This window comes from Ostrinia nubilalis, chromosome 12 (assembly GCF_963855985.1).
Source record: "Ostrinia nubilalis chromosome 12, ilOstNubi1.1, whole genome shotgun sequence".
Classification (NCBI taxonomy): Eukaryota; Metazoa; Arthropoda; class Insecta; order Lepidoptera; family Crambidae; genus Ostrinia; species Ostrinia nubilalis.
In genome coordinates, this window is record NC_087099.1 from 5703351 (window position 1) to 5716937 (window position 13587).

At 36.2% G+C, this 13587-nt stretch overlaps 1 protein-coding gene across 1 annotated transcript in view; it reads right to left on the reverse strand.

Moving 5' to 3' along the window:
• The window catches only part of LOC135076834 (suppressor of lurcher protein 1), a 181677-nt gene that overhangs the window by 68859 nt on the left and 99231 nt on the right, over positions 1–13587 (reverse strand). The gene's annotated exons all lie outside the window — the stretch shown is intronic.

A 13587-nucleotide genomic window follows, 5' to 3' on the forward strand; every position in this document is an offset into this window, starting at 1 on the left:
CTACAAAGCCCCTTCAAAGAGTTCTGTTAGCTTTCCAACGTCTAAGCAACAACAACTTGTTTTGTTTAGCCTTAGACTTAAAGATGTATGTAAATGGCTGTAATATTACCGTTGGAAAGGTATTTTACACAGGGTATACCTATGAAGTGGTTTCGTTAGGTACGGAATATAGTTGGTCAGGCTAGTAAGAGTATAAAGCTGAATACGTCATCTGTGTGCTTACTGCTTACCATGAGTTTACGTTCGGTGAGCTCGCTAGCGAGTGCGTCAAAAAAAATCTATGAAGATGTTCGTTTCCTTCGATAAAGTAGCCGCTAGGGGCGGTGTACCCTATCCATACATTTAGGCTGAGTTGCACCAATTACTTTAACAGTAACTACTTATAACAATGACCGATGTTTTTGAATGGAGTTTGACAGATTTTTGACGTTTGTTAATGTTAAAGTAAGATGATGCAACTCAGCCTTAATGTCACTATTTACGCAGTCGCTACACACCTAACGTAAACTGGTAAGCACACTGAATTCAGTCAGTAATACCGCATCGAAGGAAACAACAAAATAGGAAGGTAAATTCTAGGAAGTCGAGTCGGAAAACCTATAGTTTGTAAAATGCAATGCGTTGGTCATTTCATTGTACACACACATTTGACGAAAGACTGAATACTATTTTTTTTGAACCCAGATACCTGACCCGTAAGTTATCCTGTTTTTAATTCAACTTTAACGAATTGCCAAAGTTGCTATAAGGTACTCAAACCTCGTGCGAAATCGTAAGCGAAACGTTAGCATTATTGTTGTAAACACATTTCTGTCCCTCTCCTTTCCGCACTGTAATTAGAGCTTTATGAAAATTGCGTCGTCGGCTCTTTGAAATAATAATGCGGTAACATACGCTGCTAGCTGTCGTGGCCCTTTCTGTCGCTTGAATATTCTCTTTCATCACGAACCAACACGAATGCTCATGTGGCCGCCCAAACAAATGAAGAAAACATATTCTAACGGCAATGGATGACTGAGCTCGACAGTTTAATCATGGCTGCAGATCTTTTAATTCCAAATCCAATTTCAGTGTATCAAAGACAAATGCATTCGGGAGAGTCGGTTTGAAATTCGATGTTTGTGGTTGTGCATGTGGTTTTTCGATGATATTGACTTGCCAGTAGAGTAGAGACCAGTGTAAATATTATATGGACTCCCAATAAGTGTCACTGGTTAAAGTAATTAATTGGACTATTAACAATGAATGTTTTCTACCATAATCTACGGTACTTAGACTAATCTGTTTGGTTTTAGTATCGGTCAAGTGTCTGCAGAGGAGTGGCAGTATTAAAAAAAGACCAAGTATCATAATCAGCGTATCATAAATGCTATAAGAGGGCTAAATCCATTTAATACTCAGAATTAAAAAGCGTAAATCAGATAAAGTCCGAGATTTTTGATGACGTAAAAAGGTACAGGATACAACCATAATTAAATAACGGCCTTCAGTATTTCATTTGGGCACAAAATCTGCTTCACAGGGGCCATAAGCCTAACTTATACGGGCGAATTGGGCCAGCATAAATATTACATAAACTGATATGGACCTTGTTTTTTGGGTATCATGTGTTCCCCGAAAATTGGGTGATTTGTGAATGGTGAGGTTTGTTGGAAATCCTCGAGGTTTATGAATATAAAAATATACTTAAGACCTCGTTTTTACATAAAAGGTACTTCTGATTCATGCAATTTATATTTCCATTTGTGTGGAATATGAAGATAACTGGAAAATAATTCAGGTTGGTAATTAGATGGTTGAATCACAGTGAAAAACTTTTAACTTAACAATACGACGAAGATCCTTGCTAGCAAAAATCATCATCATCATTTCATCAACAGGACGTCCACTGCTGAACATAGGCCTCCCCCAATGACTTCCACATCGCACGGTTGGTAGCGGCCTGTATCCAGCGCCTTCCTGCTACCTTTATCAGGTCGTCGGTCCACCTAAAATGACACTTTGATAAATCCTAGTTCGTTATCGTTTCACTTTCCACTGTTGTCAGATGTACCTAAATAACTACTAATTTATGTCGTACCTATATCTACCATGTAGCGTAAGATATTGTCTATACGTACTAGGTACATATTTTGTCATTCATCTGGCCATATCGTACTTAATATTTAATTTTTATTTATTTAGGTAGGTACCTACTTGTTAAGAACTTTCTCGTAAAAGGAAATGTTGAGCCACAAACTTACGAATATCAGATGACATTTTTACTATCGAACATTCTGCGGAAGAAATATCAAAGTTCAAATCTACGTTTCATAAATAAAATGAGTTTTCGATACTGAACTTTTTATCGATGCTGTGGAACTGAGCTTCGATTGAAGACGAGCCGGCGTTAAGCTCACCCCTAGGGGTTGGTTCATGGCCTGTATTACGAAACGATCCTCGATTGAACCCAAGAATATACCTCTTCTGTTCTCACCATGGTCTCTAAATTCTACCATCTTTCTTTGCCCTGATCATCACTTTCAATCATGTGAGATGCAGGTCAAGAGCTATCTACCCTTGTGGTTAAAAAAGCTACTTGTGTTGTGGTTAAAAGGTTATATTGAGCTTGGGTCTTAGGTAATTTATAGGTATAGCGTTTGTATATAGTTTTTAATTTTTAAGTTCACTGTAATTAATTGTAAATAACTGTAAATAAAATATAGTACGTATAAATTAACACAATAATTATTGTAGAGAGTATCACAAATAAAAGCAGAACACTTTTCCACCGGTATAGCGGTAAATTCAGCGGTTAGTGTCTGATGTATGTGAGCGGCGAGGGAGGGGTGACATTGACAAATTATGACGTGACAAAGCTTAAAAATCTGAAAGTGATCTGAATTCTCGCTGACGTTGACTGTCACAAAAACACCCGGAACTCGGAACTGAGTTACTAAGCGCTAGACCTACAGTTTTAAGCTTTGTTTCGTAATACGGCCCGCATTTTCTGTTCTATCGGACGCTGCAGCACTGTTCCTGAACACTTTAGAATAAAATACACGGAAAATTGTTCAAGATAGTCCATTTATCTTTCTGTAGAGTATAATGTTGCTTTAAGTTTAGATCCTTTTTCAAATATCTTTAAGCGATTAGCACCTTACTTGCATCTGAAATGCTGCGAAACGTACTGATATTTTATTATAGAGGTAACGTTAAGATTATCACTCGGGGTTGGTTCTATCTTGAAACACTTCGAGGATAAAATACCTACAAGGAAAGTTGACGAGATGGTCTGTTTATTATTGTTGGGCATTTAATTGTATATCTTTTTTTACCAAACATGTAGTGAAAAGGGGTAATATGATCACAGTTTCCAACAGTCGTAAGCACATTCTGACAATGTTAACAAGCTCAAGAAAACCTATATATCTAAGAATTGACAAGTTATTTTAAAGCATCCCCAAATTCTTCACAAGGAAGCTTTCAGCTTAAACTAATCCCTGTCGGATAAATCTGACACTAAGTCGCCTCAATACCGCGAAATCCACCTCTGAGCAGGAAAATAAAAGATTGGAATAGTTAAATGCAAACAGGATGAGATGGGAGTGCGCCTTCGATATTGGAACCAGAATATAATATTAAGTAGACAAAGTAATCCGTGAATTTATATAAAAACGAGCCCCTCGACAACATAAACAAAATAGGGCGAAGATAGAATCATAATCAGCAATTGGTTTGCCTTAGACTCCTCGCAGATTAGAGTAAAAGACTTTTATTCCGTCGATTGGTTGGCTTTTTTATGAAGAATCGGCCGATACCAAATAGAAGTGAGTGCGCACTTCTACCTATACATTGTCATACTGATCAAGTGATCAATAGCTGAATCTAACTATGGCCGACAAAAAGTCTGTATTCTGCGGCTTCAAATATTCGCATAGTGTTCCACATTAGCGAAAAACGCGACGCTACGATGACGTTAATTTTGTCGCAATCGCCAAATTAACGTCATCCTCTGCTTGTAGCGTTCAGCATTATACGGTACCTACTAAATCACGAAATGCGACCTGTAAAAGCCGTATTACGTAGCGTCGTTTATCGTCGCGTCGCGTTTGAAGCTGTGTGCAAGCAGAATTTAAAAGACTTTCAATCTGCAATAAAATCTTTGACCATTGTCAACGTTACAAAACGATACATTTGGCATCGTTAACTGTTAACTTGAAACTAGCCATTAGGGCAGACATGTAAGACGGGTATTTCTAAACTGCAACCAACTTTCTTGAAGTCTGTTCAGTACGGCTCATTGTGAAAGCAAGTGGGTTTCAAAGGCATCTCCTTTATAGCTAATGACGTTCATAATAAAGTTTTTGTCGGCGCTTTTACAGGGACTTCTGCGGGGTGTGAGATAGTTTTAATTAAATGCTAATTTCCTTGCGAAAACTGCTGATTACTTTTGTTTATTGAGAGAAAATTATAAGCTGAATTTAAAATAAGGTTAAAGTTATTGTGGATGATCCATCTTTCTATTCAGTAGCTGGTCTAATAAAAAATAAAGACTCGAGCAAGGACAAAAGTCAAGTAATAAAACTTGCATCTGAAATGCAAGTGTTACTTATAAATAAATTATTTGCGAGTAGCAGTGGCTCGTGTCAAGCAACCTTTTTAAAGTTTACTAAAATCTTTTCGTACTCTGTTATTTTCTTTCTAGCTGCTTTTTATTCACGAATCGGGTTGAAGTTAATTAAGTTTGCGTCACACATTTTCTCTTTTTATCAGTTATGATTATTACCCGTTTTAAGACAGAATTCCCGAGCAAGAAGTAAACATAGGCAATGTTTCGGATTATTCAGATATAAAAGATGTAAGAAAAATACAAAAGTATTGTTTAAAAGTTCACAAAGAGTCAGGATCAGTATGTTTGACTTCGTGACCTTTAATTTTACCTTTAATTTAAGCGGTCTTTAAACTGTTCAATATAATCTCGAAGTTTTGGGATGAAATGGGCCATTCAAATAACCGTGGCACCTAATCTGAAGTCGCAATTTGATATAATATAGCGATTAATAAATAAAATGCGTCAAAGTTACTGCGAACTTCGTGCATTATTCAGGGACTGAAATTTTCTGGGTTTAAATGACCCTTTATCTTTTACAAAACGCAGATGTAATTCATACGTTAATACGAAATTTCACCGTATCTGCCGTAGACAAGACAAGAACTTCGTCGGACCTAGCTACGAAAATTTGTCGTATCTAGCGCAGACAAGGAGTATTTCTTGGTCAGCGCCGGAGTAATGTACCTACAACGGTTCGTGTTTAAAAACGTCACGAATTCTTACGTGTAGGCTCGACGACTTTTCTTAGCGTATACAAGCGGCCTAAGTGTCACTGTCATTCTTATTTTTCATCAGATGAGAACAGGTCAAAAGCTTCTCCGTACTGGGTAAAAAAGTACGATTTAGCAGTGGACTACTCGAATGTTGCCTCTATCGAACTTCTTATAGTACCTACCTAGTTTAGATTTTCGTGAATTTCATTCTTTAACTAAATATTAATTATTGCAGCATAGTCAGGGAATGTAAAGCAGGCGTGTATACAGGTAAAGTTACTAAATGTAATATTATACACGTACGGCTTTCCAGTACCTATCTTGCACATTTTAATACTAGATTGAGATCTAAATTACGTGGGCGTTTAACCCATGCTATAATATAATATAATATAACCCGAGCAACTGCACGCAGGAGGATTTAATGAATGCTGCTGACAACGCCACTCTTGTAGCGGAGTTTTGGGCTGACGAAGACGAACACGTGCTAAAATTATGTAGACAATCAGCAGAGGCAAATATTAGTGCCAATTATAATTTCTGACGTTGCATAGTATCTCGATGTTTGCCTTTGACACCTGTATGATACACCTTGAAGTGTAGGTATATTAATTTGTTTACATGAGTAATATTTGTTGGTAATTGTTTTCAGTAAGTTGTGAATATTCATTAATAGGTAGGTACTTTTCAGTGTCATTGGTTTTTGAATAAATACTTAATAGTAGGAGACTTGACCTTCATTTGTTAGGTTTTTATTGGCGGTCAAGCAATAGATCCTAGCTACATGGGATTTATTGTCAGCGGTAGGAATGAGAGGTAAGAATAGTTCCGAGAGGACTGTAGGCTAAAACCTTTACTGCAGTATACACTGCTGTGCAGTCGCGCTCTTGCAATGGAGACCAAAAGATCTGATGGTAATGATGATCATTAATAAATTATTGATACTTAGATTAATTTATCTACCAAAGTATTTCGTTCCTTAGATAGATAGATAGATAAATGGTTTATTTGCAAAACACATTGACACACTAGAAGCAAAACGTAAGATTAATAAACACAGGAGTAGCAGGAAAGATATAGTACATTACAAAGAGAAAGAAAGAAAATCCTGCGCGCTAAGGTATAAGTGTGCCGCAGCGATGCAAAAAAGCAGAGAGCTCAGTGTAGACACTGCTCTGAAATGAGCAGAACACTGATTTTCAGCTCTTGCTTGAAAAAAAAAGAAGGAAAAAAAAAAGAAGGAAGACGCACGTGAATGGTAGAGAATAAGGTGGTGAAAATGTTGTACTATTGTAAACCTACATAAATATCAGAAATTAGGGAAATATAATAACTATAACTATTGTTCTTATATGGTTTATACATACATATACTATCTGTCTATGAAAAGGAGTATGAGACTTAATAGTGTAAAATGGAGAATTTAGTTCTTTGAAATTCCTTCCTCCAAATGACGTCCACTGCTGGACAAATAAACTGTTAATCAAACAAAACCCATCAAAAACGTATTCCAGCAGGAATATGCTCGTAAGTATAACAAATTCACTCATTAACTGTTAAGTGCAAACACCAGTTTGGCATGCGTCCATTAGCGGTGTACTGAAGTTACCTAATTCACAGTACGGTTAATGGTACGGCATAAAAACAGTACAAATTCGAAACTCGAACTTTGTTCATCTGCATCTATTAATTTTAGTCTACAAACCGTAGTTTTAGGCTTAATAACACTGAAACTTATAATTAACTAGCGGCAGCCCGCGACTTCGTACGCGTAGACACCGTTTTACCTCCTCAGGGGTTGAATTTTATAAAATCCTGTCTTAGTGAGCACCTACGTTCTAAAAGGAACCCCCATGTAAAATTTGAGACTCCTAGCACTTGTAGTTTCTGAGATTTCGTGATGAGTCTTTCGATTTTATAGATATTAGATTTATTATTTATCACCATTATCATATGAATGAGTGGTTAAGTGGTTGCTAAATAGACTCTCGAAGTCAGTCGATGCAAGAGGAGGGTAGAGAAAGAATTCACGTCACGAAGGTTTGGAAAGATACGCCAAGATTTGAAGAGGCAAACGTCGGCCGATTTTGCAATATTTGAACGGATCCGAGAGAGACTTTAGCACAACTATAGATAAAAACGTGAAAAAATAATCTTCACATAAGTATACAACATACAATACTATTTCAGGCTCCCCTAACTAATGTATAAATGTAGGTTCGTTTCAGCCAAATATACGATACACATGTAAATAAACTCATATACTACAGTAACCCACTGCAGTAGCTTTTGTGAATTCATGGAATGTCTAGTACTGCGAGCAATTTTTATGACATAGTGTTATGTGTTTTGGGTACCTAAAGTAATAAACGGGTGTACCTAGGTGCCAGTTTAGTATTGCTCTGGAAATGAGTAGGAATAGCCATATACTGTCGTAATATTTGAAACTTATGGCACTCGTTTCAAATAAGCTTGGAGACACCAGCAATTAAATCAGAAATCTTTGGTTTTTAACTTCATTACAATACAATCAAGTATACGAGTAAAACACGATAATTCAGATATTCAGATACAGACGCCCGTATTCACAAACATTACTATGAGGTCTCACAGTGCGCGTGGACGCACAGGGTGATACACGAACCAATCAGAGCTCTATTCAACACTGTGCGTACGATTTGCTGCTTCATTTAAGCAAGCATCGTTTGTGAACACGGGCGAGAAAGTTTTTAATCCAGCACAGAGAAAAACATTTTCCACTACTTTTAACTTTATTTCACTGAGTGAGAGTTCAAAATATGGCGGAGGGAACAATTAGCCACTGCTATAAAAAGTATGGGTATGCTACATCATGCGTAGCATCATCATGTTCAGAAGTTACCACTCAGGAAAGTTATTTTCACTTAACATGAAAAACGCGTCATTGAATTAATTGAAAAAAATAAGTGCGCGAAAGCTCCAAAAATACACCAAAGTACGTCTATTTAAGGGTCAAAGCATTTATTTTGTTAAATTACCAGCTGTAAAAAGTAATAGGCTTCCATTAGACGACAAAATTATGCTAAAAGCTATAAAGGTTTAAGTGAGCACATGTTTCGAATAAAATAATTGTTATATTTCGGGTCAAAATAAACCTGAACGATAGTTAAAATTAATTATAGTACGTTGTTGTAATTTAATTCAATATTATTCGCAACTCAAAGATAGAGTCAAAAGATTAATGTAACAAAAACAATCAATCAAAACTTCCAAATTGATTCATTACAATCTAAAGTAACTTACTTAGGCTCTATCTTAAATCTAAATTCACTCAAGTTTGATTTACGAACGAAGATGTATCACTGAAAGTGCTACGCAATTAATCAAAGTTATAATCAAAGTACTACTTACCTATAAATCTACTGGCGCTCTTAGCCATAGTTTCGGTGATTTGGCAGCAGAAGGAGATCGAGATGAAACTTAAGAAAAACCCCTGGCAAGTTTTCCTGATCATTGCTTCTATGCAACTTGCATAATAATCAGGCCGCCACTGAACGTCTGAACTGCACTTTCACATCGTTTTCGTTGCGATCTCGGAGCCGTGTCGATTGCGAGATTGCAACCTAAAGGTCACGAGCTCTCAACCACCGAGGCCGGACTGAGCGCCGCTCTGCGCCCTATGGCAACCAAGCGCTGCGCAGAAAAACCACCCTGTATCCTAAACTAAACTTTCCCCATGTTTTCACTCACACGCTTTAAAAGCCTTTGAATTTATAAACAATTTTAGAATGACAAAGTTAATATTTAATACGCTGAGCGCAGTTTTATTTTCATAGTTTTATGTCCATGCGAAACGGCTTTGGCAAGGCTTAAGAGGATTTTCTATCAGGACAGATGTGCGAGTGTTATGAGATAGATAAAAATGGTTATGGCGGTGAAGTTGAGTGAACTTGGGTGTAATTTATAACGTGTTTAGGCCAGATGCTATTCTAAAGTTTCAAGCGTATAAGTTTTACAGTTTATTTTTGTCAAACTACGAGTATTTCGCGATGCCGCGATCGCGTAATCGGATATTTTTTCTATAATTGCTCTTCCTAATTTCATTACCAAATACTTTTAGTGAAATTTATATGTATACCTAGTATTACCTAGTTAATAGGTACACCAAACCAGTTTCCTAGTATAAATATACAAAAAATATCGAATAAATGAAGACATTAATTTTTATTTTATTTATTTACGAGTAATGTTATTATTTTTCAATATGACCGTTCAATAATTTTATACTAGGGAGCTAAGTAGTAATAATAAAGTATTGGAGCGCGAAAATCTTTTAATTTAGAAATGTTAAATGGAAAATTGTTCGATGATTTGATAGATCAAACGTAACAACTTCGTTTATTAAGTAATGATTTCAACGAGGAATATTTGCCTCAATTTGCTGGTCTATTTGAGGTATTATTTATACATCTGTTGATGCTGTTGCACTGCGCCATCTACAGTACTAGTATCAATCCCACTTTGCAGCGGGGCACATTCATAAATCTCTCACAGTGCTCTGTACTCGAAGAGAAAATAATGAGAAAATGTAGGCAATGATTAATACTGAAATAAAATATTTTTGACTGAAGACGGCACGGTAGAAATGTATGAAAATGAATCTGTACTTTTCGACAGTTATTTATTTAATACACAACGAGGAAGCTTTTGGCCTGCATTTCACCTGGTGGAAAGTTAGTGGTACAAAATTTTATTACTTTGTCTCTACCTGAGTTATAATAGGATTGGGTTTAAAATAATATGATTTGTAACACTATGATATTATTATAGTTCTTACTGTTGTAACTATATTTTAGTTTACCAGACTGTAGTGTAATTTTTTGAGTTTATAAATCAAATGCATGAGTTTATATTACGAGTAGAAGTAGATAGGACATGTAGACCGGACGATGCATTCGATAGATAATATTTGCCTTCTTGTAAGTATCAAACCAAGCAAACTACCTATTTTTTATTTTTCTACGAAATTAAGCAAAAGTTCGTACCTACACGTTCTAACGCAACGCTGCAACGTACACAAAAATGTCAACACCCTGAACTCGACAAACAAAATAGTAATTAAGTTATGGTAAATAATTTACCATTCAGAAGCAAATTATCTTGTGACGAGGGGTTTGTCACCTAATTGTTACATCAGGCCAAACGGCACGGTTCATACATTTTGAAGATGAGCCACGTAATTAGCGGGTGTAAGCTAATTAATATTTATGAAAAGTAATACATACCTACTTTCAACCTTCTGGCAATGTTTTGAAGAGTCATTTGAGTTGTTGTCTTTGAAATAAGGTAGTTGTCAGTAGCTATCAATATACTTCAAAAGAGCTGTCAAAATGACATATTATTTTGTTTGTAAGCTATGACGTCATTTTCGCCAACTCAATTGATTATTTAATAAATCGATGTCAAATATGCTAAATATACATGTTTTATTACAGTTTCAGGGCCTGAATATTGTGTTATTTTAGAAGAGTTGTATTATCATGGTCGAAGCATGACCTAGATACATTTATAAGTAGTTATTGTACTGTATATAGATGTATGTATGTTATTTTTTATTGGATTCAGTAAACTGAGTGCCAAAATCCGCAAATAAAACCTACAACCCGATTTATTGTCTCTATAACTCAATTTATGAGATATTGTCATAGTGATTTCAATTATTTATCGTCTCCGATGCGTGACCTGAATTCTAAGAGATAATCAAGTTGCCAATGTGTATTGTATTGTAACCATTTTATTAAAGAATATCAGTAACCGGTAATAGGGATGTTTCCTGGGTAAACAAGCAAGAGTTTGAATTAGTTAACCAACTTATCAAAAAATACTCGAAACGTATTTTTCACTCTTTCAAACTAATGAAAATTGAAAGAGATAAAGCACGCCAAAGTTTAAAAGAGGAGGCCCGTGACGTCAAGGCGTGCTTAAAAGTGTAGCACTTTGTGACGTCACGCGGAACTGCAACACATCGTAACTTCGAAATTACTTGTTTGATTGACAAATAAAAATATAGGTACGTGTCCAATATTTTTGATGATGTAATTGATGGATTAAAAGTATTTTTTTTAGGAAACTAGCCTATTTCTGCGTTGGTTGGTTGCGTTACTGTGGGTTCACCAAAGTAGTCCAGCGCCGCGGCGGAGTTCGAACCCACGTTTCTCGGACCTCGATTTGGCCAGTTCGTCACCGATCGATTTAGTCATGTTAAGATAAACATGTTTATTGATTACTAACTGACGCTACTAAGATGATATTGTTTGGCCAGTTAAACCAGTTTGAATGTTGACTGGCTCACTAGTATTGTCACAGTGATTTCAATTATTAACCTGCAGCGACCTAGATGCACCGTGGCACTGTTGACTCGAGTTATTGTGTACCCCGGAATCTGCGATGGCAGAAGCGCTTGGAATTGTACTGTACCTATCTGTATAGGCTAACAAGTTGATGCAATTTGAATTTTTCTAGCTTGCCTTACGCCAATTGCTGCTGTTGAAGTCAATTTGGTTTATATTGTCTGCGTACGCGATGGCAGCGACTTCTAGATCAGTTTTGTGAATATGCTGTTTCAGTTTTTATTTGTTAGCTTTGTGTCTCTAAAGGACGAAGGGAACTTGTATTGGTTGTCTATATCTGTTATCGTCAATTTAGTGTAATTTTCCTGGATTTTGCGCCCATGCGCATGCGGGCTGCCCGCATTTCATTATTTCATACATGTTTTCCTATTACGCGGGCTACCTACACGCATGCGGAACGCGATTTGCGGGCACATAATACGAAATCTTTATCCTGAACCGTAATAAAAACTATCGGATATCCGAAATAAAAAAATATCCGTAACCGTAACCGATTCAAAAGGATAAAGGCAGAGTCAAAGTTTTAATATTTTTTAATATTTGTTACTTGTCTGGGATTCCCTGGCACCATTTAATATCCCCGCCTGTTTAACCTTTATCATAGATGTCGTTATGGTACATAAAGTGGCTATGTGGGTCGCGCAGCATCTTGCTATTTGAATTTTACATTCTTAAAATTCTAATATCCGTAATCGAAATGTTTCGGATAATCCGAAATTATTTCATATCCGTAACCATAACCGAAACCGGTATAATATTATTCTAATATCGGTATCCGTATCCATAACCGAAACATCCCTGCAACCAGCAGCGTGATTTTACAAGTATGCGGCAGATTCGCACGCGTGCCAAAATCCGCATCACCGGAAAAAACACGTGAGTTTTCATTAAAAACATGACATCTTCGTGTGAATCTGACAAGAATTTTGTAACAAATTGACATCTAGTAAACTGCAAAAACTTTGGAACGAGCAGCAAAAGAGAGCTCTATCTTTGTTTGACTAACTGTCAAATTACCTTAAATATGATTTGTTTTTTAGTCACGTAAAGCATTTGTATGCCCAATGTATGAAAATTAATGCCAATAACGTCAACAGGTTCATATTTAGCTAACCTCGTAGGTTCGTTACTCTTATTTATATTTATTTATTTAACGACTTTATTGCACACACAACAATGTTCAGTACAAAATTAATAAAATATTAGGTACACCTGAGTAGGTACTTCTTGCAAGAGTTATTTATTTATTTAGGTACAGCAACATAATACAAAATAGTTTTTAGTTAGGTTTGAAATACTTACGAGTATGTTCAAAAACGACAGAGAACGAATGGGGCACATGAGTACAAAATTCTATACAGGTTGTTAGGTAAATGGGTATATGAGCCGACACTAGCCCATATTAACATATGCATATAAATGGTATGGCGAAGTCAGAAAATTGATATTATCATCATTATTTTAATTTTCATACAAATCTGATTTTATAAATTTTATTTTGTTTGAACATTTAAAAAATTTAAATGATGTTACCAAATTTCTGACTTCACCATACCATTTATATGCATATGTTAACATGGGCTAGTGTCGGCTCATATACCCATTTACCTAACACCCTGTATAACTATTCTTCCCAGTCTAAGGTTGCATCATCAATGCATTTAGGTCTGATCGCCATCGCTGCACGCCGGCTGATCGCGTGTGATCGCGTTGGTTTGGCTGATCCCTTGGGTAAGATTTGTAGTGGAGGCTCTAAATAAAAAAGTTAATAAAAAAAACCGACTGCACTGGGTCTCCGGTTTTGGGCCCAGGAAGTCAATAGGTACTATGAAGTGTCACCAGAAGTATTAGCATGCTTTATAGGTACATACATATTATGTATGTTCTTCTC